Source organism: Gymnoscopelus braueri (assembly GCF_963280865.1).
Source record: "Gymnoscopelus braueri genome assembly, chromosome: 6".
In the NCBI taxonomy this organism is placed as follows: domain Eukaryota; kingdom Metazoa; phylum Chordata; class Actinopteri; order Myctophiformes; family Myctophidae; genus Gymnoscopelus; species Gymnoscopelus braueri.
Genome location: NC_137607.1, coordinates 32,128,395 through 32,150,985, shown reverse-complemented (window position 1 = coordinate 32,150,985; position 22,591 = coordinate 32,128,395).

Sequence of the window (22,591 nt, the reverse complement as noted above, 5' to 3'; positions counted from 1 at the left end):
AATGTTTTATCTCACAGGCTTGGAAGAGGCCATACTGTATGTAAGCCTTCAACTAAAGGTTATGGGTTGAGTGGTAACTTCATTAAAACCATACCAGCTAAGCAATTAATGTTCTGTTAAGAAATATATGTGGACATGAAACTCTTCAGAGTTTATCATAGCTGTTAAATAATAATTGATATTGAAATGTACACAAACTCCTTAAATCATGCAAGAAACATGGCTTCGATCAGTTACAGTATACATCTTGGCAAGTGATGCCCTCGTCTGGTAATGCATTGTTACTACATTCTATTCAAAATATTTCTGGTTGTTGTTGGCCATTGGTGGAAGAAGTAGCCTACTCAAATGCTTTATTTAAGTAAAAGTACTAATACCACAATATGAAATTTGTTGAGAATCCCCAAAAAAAGAAAAAAGAAAAGAAAAAAAGATGAAACCAGATGAAGTTAAGGACTTTTTTCTGTTCAATGTAAGATCTCAATATTCCAAATATGAGTGAGATAGGAAAAGACCATATGACTCCAGTACACCACTTCAAACATGAAAAGTGTAAAATGTAACAAATAATGCATATATTACAGCAAATATAAACAAAATAATTATAGTTGAGATTACAACATATGTTGTGGTGCTGCTACAGTATGCAACCACTTCTGGGGTCATTTTAACATCTACTCAGACTTTGGTGTGCACACTATGTATATTTAGATATTGATATTCATCTCAACAGACACACCCCCATAAACCCATTGGAGCTTCAAACTCCGTTTTAACCAATAACCATGTCAGACTCATTGAAAACACAAGTTCCTTCTGGTGACATATATAGTCCTTCTAATGTGTAAGGGAGCAGTGTTTTGTCCAATTCCTTTTTAAAATGTTAATATTTTCTCATTTTTTTAAGTAATTGAAAAAACACGGCCGCCTCACGCATTAGAAAGACAACATCAGTTACCAGAAGCAGAGACGTGTGATTTAGTTAAAATGGGTTTATATAGGAAGGAGACCTGTCTGATTAAATCTATATCTAGAGGTATCTATATAATGAATCAAGCAACTTAAAAACTGTCTGGGGTGCACGGCACGCAAAAGCCTGAGTAGATGCTAAAATGACCCCAGAAGTGTGATACCCCTTTAAGGAGCAAAAGAGTCAACAACATGTCATGGAACATCAATGGACTTTACGCCCAATTTATTTTTGTCATACAACAGTATCACGTGCCACACATAGCCGATATACAAGCTCACAACCTATTTGTGTTGTGAGCTTGTAGATCGGCAATTTTCGCTGTGCAACACTATCGTACGACGGAGCATGGAATATGAATGAGGTACTAAAGGTGCAGTGAGACAGACAGGGCATATGACTGTGACCTGGTCTGACAGTATGGTTGTTAGAGCCATGCTGTCAGGCCAACCGAGCAAACACACCGCATGCCATGAGTGCAGCCTCTGTTGGATGCAAATCATTATTTCCCTTTCCTTGGTATCAGAAATGGCCCCAGTCCTTGTCACAGATATTCAGCGTACAGCAGTGATTCCCATCTGTGGGCCCCCAAATAATTAGCCATACACCAAGATTTTAAAGATAATATAACATATAGCGTTAAAAAATCACCTCATCTATGTCATGTGTTACACCTGCATTGATTGTTCATCATGACCATAGTCTCGCATGGCCAGACTGCCAAATGCTTCCGGTCATACAGTCTGCAGTAGTGGTTCTCAAACCTTTTCATGTCAAGGACCCCCAAAATGATATGTATTTGGCTGCGGGAAACCACAACTCTTGAAACTAACAAATGAGTTGGGCAGTGTGAATTGAATTGAATTGAAGGATACCTGTCAAAGTATTTCAAAAGTCCACAATCACAACACCAGAGGCAGCTCCACTGATCATGTCCAACCCAGATTTGGCAAAAACAAGGGGTTGAACTCGTTCTCCTGCTATGCAACAGAAAATGTGGAATGCCCCACCAAATAGTAGTGAAGGAGTGCAAAACCCTACTCACTTTCAAAACTGCCCTAAAAAAAATCCTTCAGGAGGCTGCAATTCCAAACTGGCCCCTGTAAAAGTCATAACCTAGCCCCCCCCCCCACCATATGAAAAAAATAATATGATGTTCTGCATAGTAGTGTATATCTGTCTGTCTTTTAATGTCTCCATGAATTGAGTACATGAGAATCCCATTTGAAACAAGCCATTGCGGCATTCCTGGGCAATCCATTTTAGTTGACCTTGTAAACTGTACTTCCATGTGCTTTTTCTCTGCAAACTTCTAAATAAAGTATTCAATCAATTAATCAATCAATCAATTAACACAGGATTGACCCTGGCAGCATGTCAATGGTACACGTGTGTTCTGTTTATTTTTCAACCACATCTAATGAGACATCAGTTGAATACATTTGGGAACAGACCTCATGAGACAAAAGACAACACATTATATTTGATGGGGAAATGAATTACAACAACTATGCAGTAAGTGAAGAAAGGGAACTTGGAAAGACACTTTCATTCTGACCTTTCCAGCCTAGACCTTTCCAGCAGACATAGAACTGAGAAAAAGGAACAGAAATCTCAGCCATATGTATTTGTGTCATGTTCGTCCTTCGCGTGCGAAGATGACCATTGACTTCACGATGTCTTGTGGGTGCGAAGATGGCTGATGAGGCCGATCCTCGCACGAAATGTCCGGTTGCAGTGAGGGCATGTGATGAAAAAGCATTTGTCTCATCAGCTGCACAGTGATGGTGAAGAAAGAGAACTTGGAAAAACACTTGCGGACAAACCACACAGCATTTGACTAGATATTTTCAGCAGACAGAGAACTGAGAAAAATAAAAAAACTAAGGAACTGAAATTGCAACCATTGCCATATAAAATATCAAGTCAAGTGCAATTATCAGTATGTTAATCAATAAATAAAGTTTTTATTATTGTTTGATGTGCATTACACTTTTTTCATAATTATACATATTAAACTATTGACTTATTCTATTTGCATTATTTGAATTAGGGGTATATAATAACATGAAAAGGCAGTGGCTAAATAGATCTTATTTGTTTATTTGTATCCCCATTAGCTACTCCCTTAGCAGCAGCTACTCTTCCTGGGGTCCATCTCCCCAGATCTATCTATCTCATGCCCACAATGAAACTGTTTGGGCACAGAGGGGGCCTTTATTTTCTAACCTTCTTGAATTAGCACTCACGTCACAAATGTGTTTCGTTGTGAGCTTGTAGATCGTTTTTATATTTTCCGAATATATATATATATATATATATATATATATATATATATATATATATATATATATATATACCATATCAGTGGTGGAAAAAGTACTCACATTGTTTACTTAAGTAAAAGTATCAATACTGCAATGTAGAAGTACTCTGTTACAAGTCAATTCTAAATGTACTTGTGTGAAAGTACAAAAGTATTGGTATCAAAATGTACTTAAAGTACCAAAAGTAGAAAGTAGCCATTATGCAGACTGTCACAATGTCACAATGCGTCGCACCACAACACATTGTGAGCTTGTAGATCTGCTATTTTCAAATTACCAAAGTGTATATAGGGCTGAAGTGGTTAATGTGTGTTTCGTAATAATAATCAAAATCCATTAGTATACATTTAGCGCTAGTCATTTAGGTTCCTGGAAAAATTATTGACCAGTTATTTTGTATGTCCATGGCAAAAATAAAATATTGATCAAAATGTCCGTCACAAGCTGGCATGGTGATGACCCCTGTTACAGACGCACAGATTTATCCTAATATACATCAAAATCATCTAAGCATATATAGCTTGCTGCTTAGCAGAAATGGAAACAAAAAAATGTAATGTAAAGAGATTTGAAAATATATTTTCATGAACGGAAATGACGAACAGATGCCAGCCTCCGTGTTCGGATTTCGGGAGGTGTAGTTCCAGACTCTATATAGCATTCGAAGATTGTGGAATAGTTGTCTGACTACTCGAGTCTATCATGGCCAGGGTCCCGTGGTCTGTACTTGGGCCCCTCCTTTTTCCCCTCTACATCAAATTGTAGAAAATAGCCAGATCTACAAGCTTGTAGATCTGGCTATTTTCACAGAATGTTCGCCTATTTTCACCAAATCTTCGCATACAGTAGCGTGGACATTATTCAATCTCTTCCTGGTGTATCCTGCCTGTGCTTGTGTGTCCTGTTCCTTCAGCCGGTTGTGAAAGTAAACATGTTTTACCCCATAATCCCTGCCTATACTCTTTTGTGCGCTTGGGTCCTGCTTAAAACTGTGACATTTGTGTCAACACCATGGTCAACACCCATAGTTGGCAGCTTTGATGCCTCCTGCCCAGCAAGATAATCAAAAGCACGGATCACAAGTGATGGGCTGTAATTGGGACATGTTGTATTTTTTAAAGGGGAAAAAAAGGGCACCGCGTGATTTTGATGGTTGTTTTGCCCTGCCACCTTTATGAGACACCCCTGTCCTGTGCCCATGGGGAAGTAAGGCTTGTCACTTATTAAGGAGTCTGTTGCCGTGAAGTGACAGATGTCCTGATGTGATCTGTCTGCATCTTTGCCCTCCGTCTGTCTTGTTAGTACACATGGTTAAGAGTGGTGTGTGGGAGTGAAGTGCTGTTCTTACATACATGTTAAATGGATTGGAAGATCTCTTCCACTGCGACGTGGGCAGATTCCAACTTCCCCTGCTGAATTTCTACATTGTTGTGTGACTGTGCCGCTCGTCGGTGTACAGTGCTTTTCCAATTGAAAATCGTTTTTTTCCACGAGCGATACTGTCTTACGACAAACCCTGCAATCTGCTCATCTCCACCTGTATTCAAGATCTTTCTCCAAGTCCTGTGGGCTCTGATGTTTGGGGCCACTGAACCATCTCCAAATCTCCATTTTTGCTGTGCTTTGCCCCCTGCTGGGCAGAGAAAGATTAGAGCTCAGGTCCTCGGGTGTCTTATCCCACCCTCTCACGTCCTCACACTCTCTCCCTTCACCCAACCTCTGAGATTCCAATCCTTTTAGCTTTTTCCTCAGGTAAAATTGCCAAGGACCTTGTGAGCCCTGGGTTCCCCTGGAGGTAAAATCTATAATGGAGTTTTGATTTGAGCAAGACGGGCCTTGAAAATTGACTTCTTTAAGTAGATAGCTGCCTCACAGAAGGTCAATGGTACTCCGGGTGGACACAACATGCCACAACAGTGTTAGAAAAAGCTAGAACAAAAGAAACAGTTTTACTCTAAAGAAGGTGACCTGCAAAAACCAATGTAAATACAAATTCAAAGATGACGGGCCACTTCTGTGTGTTTCTGTGTGCATGTTTGCGCTGTTGACCTCAGTATTTTGAATAACTGGCAGTGAATCAAACAAATTAGCAATTATAATACAATATATTGATGTTGCTAAAATAAATAAATGCAAAATAATTGCTCATATCTTTAAGGAGCAGTTCACGTGATCACAATATTTTTCTCCAGTAATGCTTTGTGTTACTCTGAGTAAAAGATAGAGGGCACCATAACCTTAGGATTGAAATAATTTCTGTGAGAGCCTCAAGACCGGGAATTCAAGTAATAATCTACTGTAATGGGTCATTTCATGTTTCATGCAGAAGTGAAGCAATATCAATACATTTATTCTTACGAGTTGTACCACTACTATTATGTTTTTTACCTCTTCTATTTTTGTGTGTGTGTGAATGAAATCCTGGAATCTTGTAAGCTCTTATTGTTTTGCTTTTGTTATAACTATCAGTTGATCAGATGTGTTTGATATACAGCAAGCTTTAACCCCAAAGCAAGATGTTCCAGGCTGTTTGAAGAGTGACAGACATTCAGTATCAGATATTTCACACAAAAAAAATGGTTCATTACCACTTCATTGATGTATCCTCCACTGACTTTCAATTATTCATCAGCCACTCAAAAGGCTGTTTGCTCTGCCGCAATTTACGCTTGATATCAAAACAGAAAACACATTTCCACTGCAGCCGTAATCTTAGTTAATCAGCATCATTTAATGCACTTAGCACCAGTGTTTCAAATTAAAACGAAACACCTCGCCGTCTGCCCCACTTCTAATCGATGGTGGGTTTGTCAAAATGATGCAATTGGTCATTACCTCACATCGGGGTCCTCTGAGACACAATGTTGTCTGACAGTTGGATACTCACTCTGACAGCCCTCAAACTTGTTGAGCTTTCTCTAAATACTTGCCATTGCAATGAGTTAAACATCCCCCGGAGGCACCGAAGAGTTTTCCTTTTGAACAAACACCCGAGGGACGCTAAGCTGGGACTGCAGTGCACAGGAAACTGGAGGTCTTGTGGAGAGGGTTGTTTGGGTTTATCTAATGGTACAGTGGATAATTTCTCCTGCCACTGCAGAGAGAGAGAGAGAGAGAGAGAGAGAGAGAGAGAGAGAGAGAGAGAGGGGAGTGTTTAAGATAGAATCTTTATCTTGGCTTAATTTCCCATGCTCAAGCAGAGTGGAGGATTTTTTTCCTCTACAGATCTCTTTGTCAGATCCTACCTACCCATGGAAGACCCAGGGGCACTCGGAGAACATACGCATTCACCTAGATTTGCCTTCCGGCCCACTTCTCTTCAGCGATATCACCCTCTCCCCCGCCGGCTTCTTTGTGTAGAGGAAAACGAGAAAGCATTTTGGAAATCAAATCTCAGTTTGTCGGTTGTAAAATTGGAGCACGCTTCAATTTAAATAGATTTATTTCTGTGTAATTGTTCTGAGCACATACATGAGAGAGCCCCCTCCTTCCTTACTTCCACATATATTGTCATGATGTAAAGTTTGCTCTATGTTTCTCAGAGTGCCTCTCCCTAATGCCCGAGTTATACTTAGTTGTGTGAGGGTGTCGCACACCAAAAACAGGCAATCTACAAGCTCACAACGTGTCACAGTGCAATGTGTTGTGAGCTTGTAGATCTGATATTTTCAGTGCGCAACACCCCCACGCAAATAAGTATAAATCCGGCTTAACCCATACCAATGAGATTGTCTGATTACAAAGCACCGACATTATCATCTGAAATCTGTTATCTGCCATGACTGCCACCTGTCTGTGATAATAGTTACCCATTACAGTCCAATTAGCTTTGCACTTACTAATCTGCGCTTCATTGCTCATGGCGCTCGGCAGGAAGACGCAAAGCCCCATGTGCCTCTGGTCTCCCATGGCCAAATATCCGCGTGGGAGAATTCAGCCACGTACGACAGTCATCACTGTCAGAGAGGAAGTGTGCAACGACAACACTGCTGGGACAAAGCAAGGTGCCGGTGAAAACCTGAGGTGAGGTGGAACAGTACGGGGTGGTGGGGGTGCGGGGGAGGGGATGCAGCAAGGAGTCCCCCAGCTCCCAGCCTGTGATGACCAGAGTGTCCATCAGTGAGGTCTCCCGGGTGCCCACTGAAACAGCAGCGCTGGCAGAACTAAAAAACACCCACCCTGGGAAAGTGCTTTTTCTCCCGCCAGACGCAGAGTGATGGATTGGGCCGGCCAGTGCACACAATGCATTTGTGAAGAGAAGGGGAAAAAAACAAGGTCTGGCAGAAAAACACTTCCACTTTACTCCTAGATGGCACTAAAATATTAAACAGTTCGATATTTATTTCATTATTCCAAGCATGGGTTGTGAGAACGGACGTACACACAAAGGGAGGGATACAAAACAAAAAGATTTAAAGTCGCATGCACTGTGCTATTTGAAGTAGACAAAGAAAAACTCAGATTAATATTTCAACATAGTCTTTTTTTCCCACAACAAAACACCATATTACCGTCTTTTAAAGTCCTTCAAATGACCACTGAGGTCAATGTAAAAAAAAAAACAGCAACAACTTGGGGATAGTTTTCCAGAGGCCTGCTCAGCGCAACTGAGCTCACACTGCTCTCTGAATGATGGAGACATTGTTCTCTGGAGGCGTCCGCTGAGAGATATGGACCGTACCAGCTCGCCTCAAGAGTCAACACTATCGACTCGAATCACTGCATCCTTCCATGTGTGTCCCCATTCCCTTTGAAGGTGAATACCATCATTGACATCCACCAACAGCTTACTTAAGCCCGATTCTTACTTTGTCACACGACGGCATTGCGCGCCGAAAATAACAGATCTACAAGCTCACAATGTGTTGAGGATGACTCGTTGTGAGCTTGTGGGTTCGGCAATCTTTGGTATGCAACATGACAAAGTATTAATCAGGCTTTACGTAGGGATTTTCTTCGGTTCCGTATTAATTAATGCAAGCCTTTTTCCTTAAATTAGCCCTCTGAGGAGCTATAACTCAAATTCCTGTATTTATGAAAGTAATAGGTCGGAAGAAAATGCTAAACTGAAATAATTATGCAGTCCAACACTTTGCTTTGAGAATAAACTGCAAGAAAACTGATGAAATATGAATGTGTGTTGGGTGCAAAGATGGTTAAATATTTACAATCCTGTGTTAGTCTACAACCCCAGTAAAGATGCTAGTCAACAGCAATAATTGCCTTGCTGCAAAACTTTGCACTCAATTTGTGGACTCATTGTGTGCTAAGGCAAGTTTAGACCTCTACTTTCTTTCTTAGAAAATAGGGAAATGTTGTCTTTAGAAAGAAAACGCTGCTGTGTCTGACGCGGGGCTCCATACGGGACGTCTTCGCGGCGAAATCAGGCAGGTGCTTGCATCTTAAGCAGCATCCCATATTGTTGGTAAGAAAAGGGCACACTGCAGTATAGCCCCATAAAGAACACGGAGAGGGATCCCCCTCAGGGACTGATCTTATATCAGGAGACTGCATATTTCTACGCTAAAGAGGCTATTCAAACCCACGGAAGCATGAATTATTAAAGACACTGTATGTTTTTCAAAGCCTTGATTTAGCTCTTTTTTCTTTTTTTTTTTTTTTTTGGAGTGGGGGTTTGTGGCCCCCCCAGTGGTAGTGATGTGGCATGGGTGGGGAAATGGCAGGGGAAGGGGGGCTGGGTGATGGGAGGGGGGTTGTTGGCTATCAAAGTCGGAGGCCAGATTGTTACCATTTGCACTCCTTCTGCCCCTCGCTCCGTCCGCTCAAATGGCGTTTTTCACTTTCCAAGAATGCTTTTACTGCCTTTTCAAGAGTTATTTTTGTTGATGAAAAGGATACGCCACCTTGGTAAAGTGAACCCCAGCTATTTGCAAGGTTGTTTAACACACACACACACACACACACACACACACACACACACACACACACACACACACACACACACACACACACACACACACACACACACACACACACACACACACACACACACACACACACACACACACACACACACACACACACACACTCACACCCGTTTGGCTCATAAATTTATCATAAGTAAAGTATACCAGCCGGTGGTCTCATGCCTTAAGCACAGGCTTCAAGCTAAGTGGCAGTGTTAAGTAAAGCCAGGTTTATACTTCGTTGCGTGCCGGTGTCACACACCAATACAGCAGATCTACAAGCTGTAGATCGAGCTTGTAGATCTGCTATTTTCAGTGCAGGACACCATGCACAACACAAAGTATTTCTAGTCCTTTAAAGGTGCAAGAGTAAGCGAGAGAGACAGGGTGAGAGAGAGAGAGAGAAGGAGAGAGCGAACGGCAAGAGATCGAGGGAACGTTTTAAAGTGGTTGATCCGATCCTTGAGTGGAGGAGTGTGTGCTCAAGGTTTTAAGATGTTAAAAGTCCTAAACTGGCTTTATTGACGACCCTCTTGATTTCTAGATACAGTACAGAGGCCTCACTTGTTAACAACTTGTATGTTAATGACTTGTATTAGAACTGATCAATCTACTTTGGATGCGAGCGTTTCCCATCGCTTTGAAGTGAACGCATTGATCGGCGAGAATATAAGAGAATTAAACAATTGGTTCTCCAAAGTGCTGAGCGGAGCTGTCCATTATAGTAAGCTGCCTCTCTGTTCAATGAATAGATCTCCGAACAACATTACCAGCAACCAGCAACAGAACCTGCTCCAGTCTGCTAGGTCAGTGTTTCAGTGGGTCGGGTTCCAAAGGTGGGTCAGAAGATGTTACCTCCTGGATTCCAACACGCGTTTCACGCATTGGGAAACCAGTATGAAACAGAACAAACAGCAGCCGCACACTCAAAACACTGTGCAGATACCTCAGTTTTAATGCAAGCTTTCGGTGAAGGCAGCAGTACATACCATAGACATAAAAAGGTAGTCGGTTTCTGGGGCATATGTATCTGCGGGCGCCAGGCATGCAATGCTCATTTGGTATGTTCTTGCACTCTATTTCAATGACGTGACGCGCACGTCGCTTAACACCTACACTGCAAGTCACACAATGGACAATTGATATGCATCTAGGCTTATTCCTATGTTAATTCGCTAGGTGTGAGTCGGGAGCCTTTGAAAACGTTGTTGAGGTGCGAATTTAAAGTAGCTTTAAATCTATGCGTGTGCCTGCGTGTGCTCCTGGTCAAATAGGTTCCGGCACGGCGTGCAAGGCCGTCCAGTGAGCATTGCACCGCTGGCGGGCGCCATATTGGGAAGGGAGAGTTCATAAGAGGCAGCTGCGCAGCAGCTTGGAACTCGGCAGAACTCCACAGGAAGAAGAGACATGGTTTGTGTACAGCTTGGGATGAGATTGGTTGCGAACAAAGATGTGTTTGTGCTTAGGGTGCTCCCTAAGCACAAACACATCTTCGTTCTCAACCATTGAGGATACCCAATTTGGTGTCGACAGCCATCATTTTATGTTATTGTCTGTCTCAATTTTACAAATTGAGGCTTCACCACATTGCCAAACTACAAAAGTTGTGCAAAACAGTTATCTTCCAAGGAGTTTTATTATTTTAGTTTATTTATTTATTTACTTAACTAAGCATTGTTTTATACTGCTCTGCGACTTTGATGTTATAATTGCTTTCAAATGTCTTGGAGTGTTATGTGTTATGGTTTCAGTGCCATTACAATAGGACACAGACACAGACTGTCAGTGTCTCAAACCAATTTCATTTGCATTTGCTGTTTTTGTTAAATAAATAAATAAATAAATAACCTCAATGATGGTCAATTATTTCAGTCTTTCAAAAAAGTTTTTTGGTCCAATAATGTTATAAAAAACATTCATTCAAAACAATCATTGTCGATTTTATTTATTTCATTGTTGTATTTATTATTTAATGTTTGGACAAAAAAACGTCCATTGATAGCTGTGTTCTGACATGAATAGCATGATGAGGATGTTGGATATACAGTAGACAGAAATGGCAATTCTGCAATGTGGCCTGCATATTTCATATATATTGTCTATTTCAGTGACTGGAGGGGACAGAAATGTTTCATGACTATTACTGTTACTTGGATTAAATAAAATTATTTATTTTGGTATGACAATATGCATGTTAGATGCAAGTCCAAGTACTGGATCCATAACACCATGTCTGGCATGTGTTACAAAACTTAACCACTTGAAAATCGGTTGACAAATCAGGGAGTTATGATGATTTTAATAGTGGAGAGACCGCCTGCTTCAATGGTTAATGCATTAGAAGGCTCGGCTTCCACTCCCAATATGGCGGCCGCAGAGACAGGTCACTCCAATGAACTTCAGTGGCCAATGAGGTATCTACGTTTCTATATCTATGGTATACGGTTTGGAGCAGTGTCTTTACTGAAGGCCAGCCATAGACGGCACTGAAATTCAACTGTAGTTTAGCCTACTTTTAAAATAATCCTACATGAACTGGAGACGATATAGATTTGAATAAAAATATGTCTCCAATTGTATGGAGTGTCTTTGTCAACATATCTTCTTGTTTTCTCAATAGATGATGTGTTTCACATTTCATTCGCCATTGAATGGGTTACCCATAATGTTAACAGAGCATAGGGGAGACATCAGACAGCATTTCAGTGACATCACTGTCTTTATGAGCACCGACTTTGAAGAGGGGAATTCTCAATTCTACATCCCGATCCCGACTGATTTTGTTCATGTATATATTTTGAACATATCACAGGCTTATATACATTTTCTACCTACTGCGGAGAAATTAGCAATGAAAGAAATTAAAACGTGTGTGTTTATTGTTGTTGAATTAATTTGCCTGAATGTAGTTGGGGAAATAACCCAACTAAATGGAGGAGTGACATATCCCAACATTTTCAACTACCCAGTGAATTCTCCAGGTTAGTGTTAATATACAATTAGTCTAGCAAGATGCTGTTTGGATAATTTTCCAAAATAAATAGCCTATAAAAACGATACATGAGACAAACATATCTGGGTATTGAAAACCTCAAGGGATGCGTCCATGACGTAACTCAAACTTCAGATTTCCATTGCTAGCACTTGTGACACACTGATGGAGTATATTATAGTATATTGTGGTATATTGCGATGGCAGTTATGTCACATTAAAAAGGACAAATCAAACAAATGGCCGCCTCAGTAATCAACCAGGGAAACTACGGTATTTTACGATGCCTCTCATATGGATTGCATTGACAGCTGCAGTACACCGTTCTCCCTTACCCCGAGTGGGGGTGCTCAATTGTGGGCGTGAATTTGTAGGCGGCCGTGTGTCCTAGACCTAGACTACAACAGCCTTAGGCACAAGTGTCTACTGAGACGAACACCAATACATTGAAATGATTTACAATATGTACGTATAAAACAAAAAAACACAAACACACAATAGAGAAATGCTACAGAATCTTTGCAGACATCAGGTAGTAGCCATCATATAGCATAGTAGAGCATAGAATCTATTGTCATTTGTTTGAAGTACATCATAAGGTGTGGATTCAATAGAGCTCTCTCTGGCATAATCGCCTCGGAAACCAAACATCTACGGCTAGGGGAATCCCCTCTGACCAAAGGAGATATTAGTCCTCTGGGCGACTCTGCTACATTCATCTCCATCGGGAAATCCGGTACAGGTTATGGCATTATTGTAACCCCCTGGTTTCAAGCTCACATCTCCTGCATTGGCAAACCAAAAATCTACCGCTCATTCAAAGGGGGGGTTCCGCCCTGACCAAGGAAGATATTAGGCTTCCAGGCAGAGCTATTCTGCTATAGAGACAAATATAGTTTCCTGTGGTCATATTCATCTAAAACTTCACAACATGAACTCTAGTACCCTAGTGTTCGGCACAATAGACAAACACTTGACAGAAATATGCAGAATATTACAAGCTCACAACACAATACATTGTGAGCTTGTAGATCGGCTATTTTAGGCAAAGAGATTTGGTGATGAGGGGGAAAGGGAGGGGGCGAAGTACAGACCCCTGGGGGTCCCCGGTCAACGAAGTACGGTTAAAGTCATCGAGTCATGGAGGCAAATACATGTTATTTGAAATCAGACACAACATATTGTTAACATCATCAGATCCTGTGCGCTTGAAATAGTTAGCTCCACAGCCTCCCACCACAGACCTCCACTCCTCATCTTGTAGTAGCAGACCAAAACATTGGGATGCTGTTTATGGATGCTATTCCAGGAGGAATATGGCTGGTGCATTGCCCACAGAACAGATGTCTCTCCTGAATTAGTTACCTCAGCATCCGTGCTGAATATGAAAGCGTGTGGGGGGTGAACAACTTGTGTACATTTCTGATTTATTAGTGCAAGTCTACACTGTGAGCGTAGACAATGGCATGCAAATCCACGCCATTCATCACAATTCTATGCGATGTATCTAGAAATGGTTTGAATAATCGACTCATAAAAAATAAAATACAGAGTCTGGTGTTACTGACACCAACATGACTGTCAGAAAAATAGTCCATCTTTTATCCTCTACCATAATGCACAGTGCTACAACAGAGTTTCTCTGGTTATATTTGTTGCAGCGGCATTGGGAGGTGTTATCTGTGTTAGCAGACTCCAGCTCCGTTTGATCACCATTACATCATTTCCTATTTAAAAGGGGCGAGGACGTGAAAATGCATCCAGCAGGCGATCCCCCTCAGCCAACCACATGGCCCAGCTCCTTCATTTGCACAGCCCCTATTGATGGCGAGCTGCTTGACAAAGCAGAGTAATTAAAGCAATGGTGTCGGCCGCGTGTCCTTGATAAAGATTGGAGCCGATGCACCTCTCTGTGGTGTGTCAGCAGCAGAGAGCGCCCGTCCCCTGGATCCCCTGTTCGCCTTTCATCTCCCCCACTCAGCTATGAAAAATTCATCCAAGACCTCCAGAAATATTTTATTGTAAAATCTTAGGGCGCAGTGGTAACGCTGAAAAATGCATGCCCTCATTGGCCTCCAACAGCTGTGGAGCCCTTAATTAATTTGATTGCTCACATTAAACAATAAATTCATTTATGCAATATGTATCTCTTCGCCTTTGCGCAAGCAGGTCTAAATCAAATAGACGCACGCAAAACAGCCTCAAAGCCATTCAGCAGCATATTTTACTTTTCCAATCTTTTCCACTCTTCTTCTTCTTTTTCCATACATCCCACTCATAAGAAAAGAAAAAAAAGGAATTCTTCATTGAAATAAATTAACATTTTCCCACTCACACAATGTGCAGTGTTGTGAATGTGCACTCTAAATGGGAAGCAGGCATTTTTATTCTACATGTACGTACTGTATGTCAGGTAACTTTGTCTCTTGGTATTTAAGCAGAAATAAGATATTGCATACTGTATTTGTTGGATTCAAGAATTATAGGCAACATTTCATATTTAGCTTTGTACGGAAGATTTAGTGTTCAGTGTACACATTTCAGTGTTCTGTACTTTTAGCCAATCCACAAGCTCACAATGCGTCACAGCGCAACGTACTGTGAGCTTGTAGATTAGCTATTTTTACTGAATGTTCGTCCAAGAATAGTGACATAAGAGTTCATGTGGTTAGTAGTTCACATGCATGAGGGTCTAACAAACTTTGACTGTAGAGGTTTTCGGTGCTCTGATTTTTAAGTGTGGGGCGGCAAAGTGTTTGGTCCTTTGAAACGTTTGAAGTGTAACGTGTAGCCTATCAAAAATTTAAATGTAGAGAATAGAGGATTTTCTCGTAATGTGCATTGTTTAAGAGATGGTGATAACCACCCACCGTGCTACAGTAAGAGTCCCTATGAACTTCTTTCTTTCAGCATAATTTATATCTCTGCTTTTGATGATGTGTAACTTGCCTTTTTTTGTCCTTCAGATTTCACGATGAATGGAGTCTTAGAACTCCAAATTGGACCAGATGAAAGTATGACACAGATCATTGGTTGGTAGTGTTTGGAATTGTGGCATTTTTATGAGCATTAGAAAGTGACTAACTAATTTTAAAGTGATGTATTAATGAGAAAATCTGACCTGATTTCTTCAATGACTAGGATTGATATTATTAAGTTTTCCCCCCTCTTTCTCATCTCCAGTGCCTAACAACTGCTTTGCTACGCCCACGAAAATGAGTTCTAACAGCTGTAGCCCCAAAGCCCCATCTCCAAAGTGAATTGTAATCACTTTCTGCAGACTTATTTGCCATTTATCATTATCTTAGCATTTATTACTTGCATAACATTGCATATCTTGGGCTGAGGACCTGCAAAGAAAACAAATATCCAAAAATGCTGGTGCATGTAAACACATTATGACTGACCATGCTCTCTCTACACACCAATTTATTTGACTGACGGGATAGTTTTGCAGACATAAAGTGAAACCTGCTGTTGAAGATGTCTCAGATGCTCTCTCCAATTATAGTGGAATTATAGTGGGACTTCAGTACAACCTGTTACCAAAACACACGAAAAGTCTTAACGGTTAACAAAATAGGCTACAGGAAGATTTGCACCAAACTCCATATCAAACGTAACGTGGGTGGGATTCCTCTATGCCGGCTATCAGACAATTCATTACCCATAGCTGGGTATTCAGTCTTACTGCCCACTGAGAGTTGGTACTGGTCCAGTCCTGCACCAGATGTAAGCCTGAGGGGAGTGCAGGGTCAGGGTTAATGGCTATAGAATAGGACCATGTACAGCACTGTTGAAGTCCACCCTCTCGCTTTGCCAAGAGGGCTCCGGGGGTCAGCGGTGACATTAGTCCCAGTCCTGTTCTTCATTAGCCTTGCTAATTACGGGGCTCCTCTACAGGGATGCCAGCTCATGCCTAGAACCTGCCTCTCGCTCTCTATGCCTTGTCTTCACTCTGTGCCACCGTGTTCCGCACCATATGCTGGCCTTGGGTTGGCGGTAATAGGAGCATGCAATGCTCAAATCTTGAAGCATCCTATCGAGTCTATACTGTATGTGGCGGTCGCCGGGTTGTGTCCGAGCCAATGTATCTCCGGAAAGTGGAAGATTGCCTATTGAACTGGCTCTGTATACGTATACCGCTCCAAAAGGTGAAAACCCCAAAATGGAACTTTCACCTCCAAAGCGCACGCTTGTCAGCCCCATGCTGACGCGGAGCCCTGTGGTGCTTTTGCATTGACAGGCGCTATTTTCTGCTATGAGAGAACACTCTTCCAGGTGTTTTGCACTATCAGTGATAGAAGGGTGGCCTGTGACTTTGCCCTTGGACACCCCCCCCATCCGCCTGTCCTCTGCTGTGGTTATGTGAAGCGCACCTCTCACCGCCTTGCCGTTCTGGGGGCCAGTGCTGCCTGCTGGGATGGGTGTCAGAATAGTGATTGTTATCCTGACCTCAGCCTGCTCTCCATTACATCCATAATGAAACCTGCACTTCCTCTTCTGCTGCCTCTAAATGGTGAAAGGTGGCTTTCACGGTATGTCTTTCCCTTAGATCCCGCTTGGTTGTTGGCATTTGATCCTTAACGTGTTTCTTCTTCTCTGACCACCCCCCCCCACCCACCCACCACCCCTCAGGGACCTGTCTCGGTAGCCTGTCAGAATGCTTTGGTCCCTTCGACATTCATCTCTGGCCTTTTCGGGGGCTCTTTGATTAGGCTCTGTGAACGAGCAGGGTGGAACCTCAATCTCTTGCTGCGACTTAAGGACCTAGAACCCTGATGTGGAGCGCTCTGCTACCATGATTCAAACATTCTCTTACATTTTTAAAAAGAGCGTAACTATGGCAGGTTACATCGAAATGCCATGTAATCAAACCATTTATTGACCCAACAAAAATGACAGGTCGCCATATACTGTCCGCTTATGAAGGAACATCCTGAAAGTCATACAATGCATTTCATGTTGGGTCTGTCGTCACTTTGTCACTTTGTGCACAAAGTGAAGCACACGATAAAAAACGGACCCTTATGGGTCAATCTTTATACTCTGAACTAAATTATTACTGATTTTGCTGTGCAGGAAGAGAAAAATTTAAAACTGAAAGAGGGTCATTTTCTCCTGCTGGCGTGCGTGTGTGTGTTGTCATCCAGTGTGTTCCAGAGAGAGTTGAAAAGAAACGGGCGGTTAAAACGAGTGAGAAAGTGGAAAGGGAAGCTTTTCGAGTAGCGCAGAGGTATCTTGCCATAACTTCTCCACACGTAGGGCCTGTCTGAGAGGTCCCATTGATCAGCGCAGTCTCTCTTGTTCAGCACTAACCGCTATCCTTCATCCCAAACTGTCACAAAGCCATCAAGATCAAATCCCGCTGCTCGACGGCAGGACTGAGAGCGCGCTTCCCTCTGATACCCTGCAACCCCCGTCGACGAGGGAGCAGTGGAACGAGCCCAGCAGAAACCCAGAACTGCTGCCATGTCTCTGGCACCCATTACTGCCTCTTTTTATTTTTTTTTGTAACGCAGTTTTTGATATGTCACCTTCTGATCTGATGCGGGTTTCTGCTGGTCTTCGCCTCGAGGGGTCGGGGAGCAGGGGCTGCGCTTGCAGAAAAGTCGGCTGAGAAAACGAGCACTTTGCATTCAATTGCTCCCCGTTTGGTGATTCTTCCCTCCGCCGTGTCGGAGGAAGCGGAGCAGACAAACAGATATCCAGAGGAGCACTCCCTCCTTTTTCATCCCCAATTGTCAAGTTAATTTACAGCCGAATCGTCCGGGATGTTGGACGCCATGTGAGTTATTGATTATTTTCCCTTCTCTCATAGAGCCATCATTCTGAGGCTGCATGAAACAATAAGGGAGGGGAGGGCCCCCCCCGGCCCCCAGAGGAGCAGTACATACCACTCTGTACACGCCACTTTACACTTGCAGCCGCTGCTGGAAACATACAGGAGAATTCAATTTACACTGCTTTTAGACAAATGTAAACATGCACAGAGCAAGACACAAGTGCAAATCTCAGAAGCCTTGCGTAGGGCTGTCAAAACACGAGCAGCCAAGAATGTGATTTGACCTCCATTTAAACTAAGGATGTGCAAATTGAAAAATGTTTTTTTTTCTTTGTCTTTTTTAAATATGAAAAAGATTCACAGCTCTCACTGGGAATTCAATTCTCGTTGGGTTTGCAGTTTAAATGAACCTAAAATGTTCTCTGCGAAAAAATGATGAGATATTTGAAGGCATACATAATTTCCCTTCAAATTGTTTCTTAAATTGTGCAGACAGACAGACAGACAGACAGACAGACAGACAGACAGACAGACAGACAGACAGACAGACAGACAGACAGACAGACAGATAGAATGAGAGTCCAGAGTATGGAAGAGGGAGGCAGAGTTTCTGATGGAAAGTGAGGAGGAGGGGTGATCCTGCGTGTGGAACCCTCTCAGAATGTCAAAAAGCCTTCCTGACTCAACTAATCCCCACGCCTGTGAGGAAGTCCCATCTGTGATTAACTTCCTAATGAACATGAACAAAGACAGCAGGGAAAGAGGTCAGAATAACGCTTCTCAAGCAGTTTGATGGACTTTTGGCCCTCTGATGTGACGTAGATACCATGGCAACTCCCCAGAGGCAAACATTTAAGCGAAAGATTAGACCAAATACAATACTGGGCCTTCCATCCTCAACTGTTCTAATCCCTCAATTGTGAGCCATCACTTCTGTCTTCAAGCGTACAGCTCTTTTGACTAGAAAACTGACAGAATCAAAATAATCTTGTAATATGAACAAATTATATGAAAAGGCAGAAGAAAGTATACAATTATAATGTTGGACTGAAGTGCTCCTGACAGAAATCATCTGTGTGTGCGTTTGATTTTCACCATTCTCTGTTCCTGCGTAGGGCTCCATCACGGCACTTCTCATTCTGCACTGCAGTTTGCATCAGTCTGTTTGCTGACAATTGGTGGGATCGTTTTCCTTTTTCTTTTTTTCATACGGTGTCATCAAAAGAAAATCAAACAGTGGGATTGCTGTGCTTTTGATGTGAACAGATTAAACCATCAAAGATTTTAATTGTTTCTAAAACGCTTTCAGATCTTTTGTATTCCCTGTGCACATAGACTGTCTTCCATCTGTCTCCCAAACGCTGCGCACCACAGAGGGGACACAGTACAACATGCGCTCACACATATGCATACACACATGCTATACACATACACACACACACACAGCCAGTGCAAAGCATAGGTAATATAAGTAGTAGCCTTAAGGCATAATCCATTCATTGGGGTGCAAAGCAGTGTGGCAGAAAGGGGACAGGTCTTTGATGTCCCTTTATATACACTGTATGTTGTAAGTGTAAAAAAAAAACAGAGCTTTTAACCACTTAAATTGGGGATCAAACCCTATGAGTCATGGTGCGTTGGGAGCTTGTAGGCCTACTGTACTGTAGTTGTCTGTTTTCATCAAATGCCTATTATGGCATGCCCAGAATAGAGACACTAGGGTTCAAGTAGTTAATTCATATGCATACCATATGAATTAAACCTGTATTGACTGAGGATGTGCAAAACAAACTCCTCGCCCTACAGCCAAACAAGGCCACCGGCCTTGACAACATCCCCACCAGATTCCTCAGAGACGCAGCGGTCTCCATTGCTCCCATAGTAGCCCACATTACAAACTTATCCATCAGTCAGTGTCACGTCCCACAAGAATTCAAGTTGGCAAGAGTAATCCCTCTATTTAAAAAAGGAAGCAAACTAGACCCTGGCAACTATAGGCCTGTTTCCATCCTTTGTTCCATCTCAAAGGTTATAGAGCGATCAATCCAAGAACAAATCAACAGCTACCTCAGCGAGCGTAAACTGTTGTTTGAATTCCAATCAGGCTTCAGAACATCCCACTCCACTGACACATGCCTACTATATTTGACCGACTACATCAAACGTGAGGTAGACTCGGGCAAATACTGTGGCATGGTCATGCTGGACCTCCAAAAGGCGTTTGACACTGTAAACCACGCAATTCTACTTGATAAGCTGAGGGCGATTGGTTTTGATTGCACATCACTAAATTGGATGAGATCTTACCTGGAGGGTAGAGAACAAGTGGTTGACATCAACGGAACCATGTCCTCATCCCTCCCGGTGAGCTGCGGGGTTCCTCAAGGCAGCATTCTAGGGCCGTTACTGTTCCTTCTATACATTAACGACATGAATGCTGCCTGTAACTGCAAACTGTTCCTGTTCGCTGATGACTCGGCACTCCTGATCTCGGGTGAGGACAAGTTGCAAGTTGAGGAAGCTCTCAGCTCTGAACTCTCAAAAATCCGTACCTGGCTGACCGATAACAAACTGTCTCTACACCTTGGGAAAACTGAATCCATCCTATTTGGGACCAGACATTCCCTCAGTAAAATGAAGGTAAATGACTTCAAGGTCAAAGTCGATGACACAATCATCACTAGCAAAGAAGAGATTACCTATTTGGGATGTATTCTTGACAAATACCTGACAGGTGAAAGCATGGCAACAAAGGTGGTCAAAGGAGTAAACCAGAGAACCAGATTTATGGGCAGAGTTTCCTCTTTTGTCAACCCTCAGGCCCTCAGGACCCTCTCAGGGGCCCTGATACAGCCCCTTTTTGACTATGCTAGCTCCTCTTGGTACTCCAACACCTCAGTGTCACTGCAGACTAAGCTTCAAACCTCCCAAAACAAACTGATCCGACTACTTCTCGGACTGGGGCCCATGACCCACCTCTCTCCCACTCACTTTGCCAGCCTAGGCTGGCTCAGGGTGGAAGACAGGGTTAAACAACTAAAAATGGGTCTGGTCTTCAAAATTGTAAATGCAGATTTGCCCGATATGCCCCCTATACCCGCATATCTGTATAAATACCTCGAAAAAGTTAGTGACACCCACAGCCACGAAACTAGAGGGAGCGTAAACAACAATCTGGTACCACCCTCCCATAAAACAAACATGGGCAAATTCTCCTTCTATAGCACAGCCACCAAGGAATGGAATAGTCTAACCCCATCCCTCAAAAAATGCAGTTCCCTGGGCTCATTCAAAACAGCCCTAAAAACCCATCTTTCTGGAGGCCGAAAGAGGAGCTAGTACCAGTTTCCCTGTAGACAGACGACCCCCCCCCCCTCCTCTTTTTGTACATATTTTGTATTTCCTCATGCTTTTTTTGTATATAATTTTTATTTTTCCATGCTTCCCCCCCCCCCTTTTTTTGTACATATATTTTTTAAATGCTTTTTTTGTACATAGTGGTATTTTTTCTGTATTATCTGTATTTTCATGTTGATTTTTGAACTGTTTGGTTGCTACTATATATGTCTATGAAATTAACTCAAGGACCCCAACGGAAACAAGTCCGCAAGGACTTTTTTGGCCGGACCTTTTAGACAAAAGCATTATAAATGTAACTGTGTTGTTTTACATTCTTTTGCATAATAAAAATTTCAATCAATCAATCAGCATATCAATCTGGGAACCCATCGCCAACTGAAAATGAAAAACAGCGCCCTCTGCTGTTTGTTCTATGTCTGTTGGCTCTGGGCGGACGATAACGTAACACCAGAGCACAAGGAAACCGGTGTTTGTGATGCGCCTTCAGCGCATCACTTCCGGGTGGTGCGACTATGTTTTCATTCCCACTAACAATATTTCTACACGGAACACTAACACCACTTCTCCCAGAGAACATGGATCGTTTTGGTTATAAGCCCACTTGTTTCTATGATGATAGAGTAAGTTAAAATGTGAATATATTTCCGTGGTTTTGTCTGCTCCGCGGACGCTATTGTTAAATTAGTTTCGGTTTGTTTCGAGGGGGAAAGATCGACGGACATGTGAATCCCGCCCACTACATGTGATTGGGTAAAGCGCGGCCTACTTCCTGATCTGAATGCGCACTCGTTATGACGAACCTCCCCGACAGATTCCAACGCAGTGCAGAAGCTGTTCTTGAGAGATTATATGCATATATACTGTATAGCTATACAGTAGTTCTACTTACTGTAAATGTAATGATTTGATCCTGTTATTTCATGATCAATGTTTAATATAGTACAGATCAGGTCTCAAAGTACTGACTATTATACTTTTACCAATGATGCCCATGACACACTGACACACACACACACACACACACACACACACACACACACACACACACACACACACACACACACACACACACACACACACACACACACACACACACACACACACACACACACACACACACACACACTTTCTATTACACATGCATTTGGCGCAGTGAAGAGAAGCACATACAGTACAGTACTATAGAGCTGACTACAGGTTACTGCAGACAATGGTGGGTTTAGTGGTTTG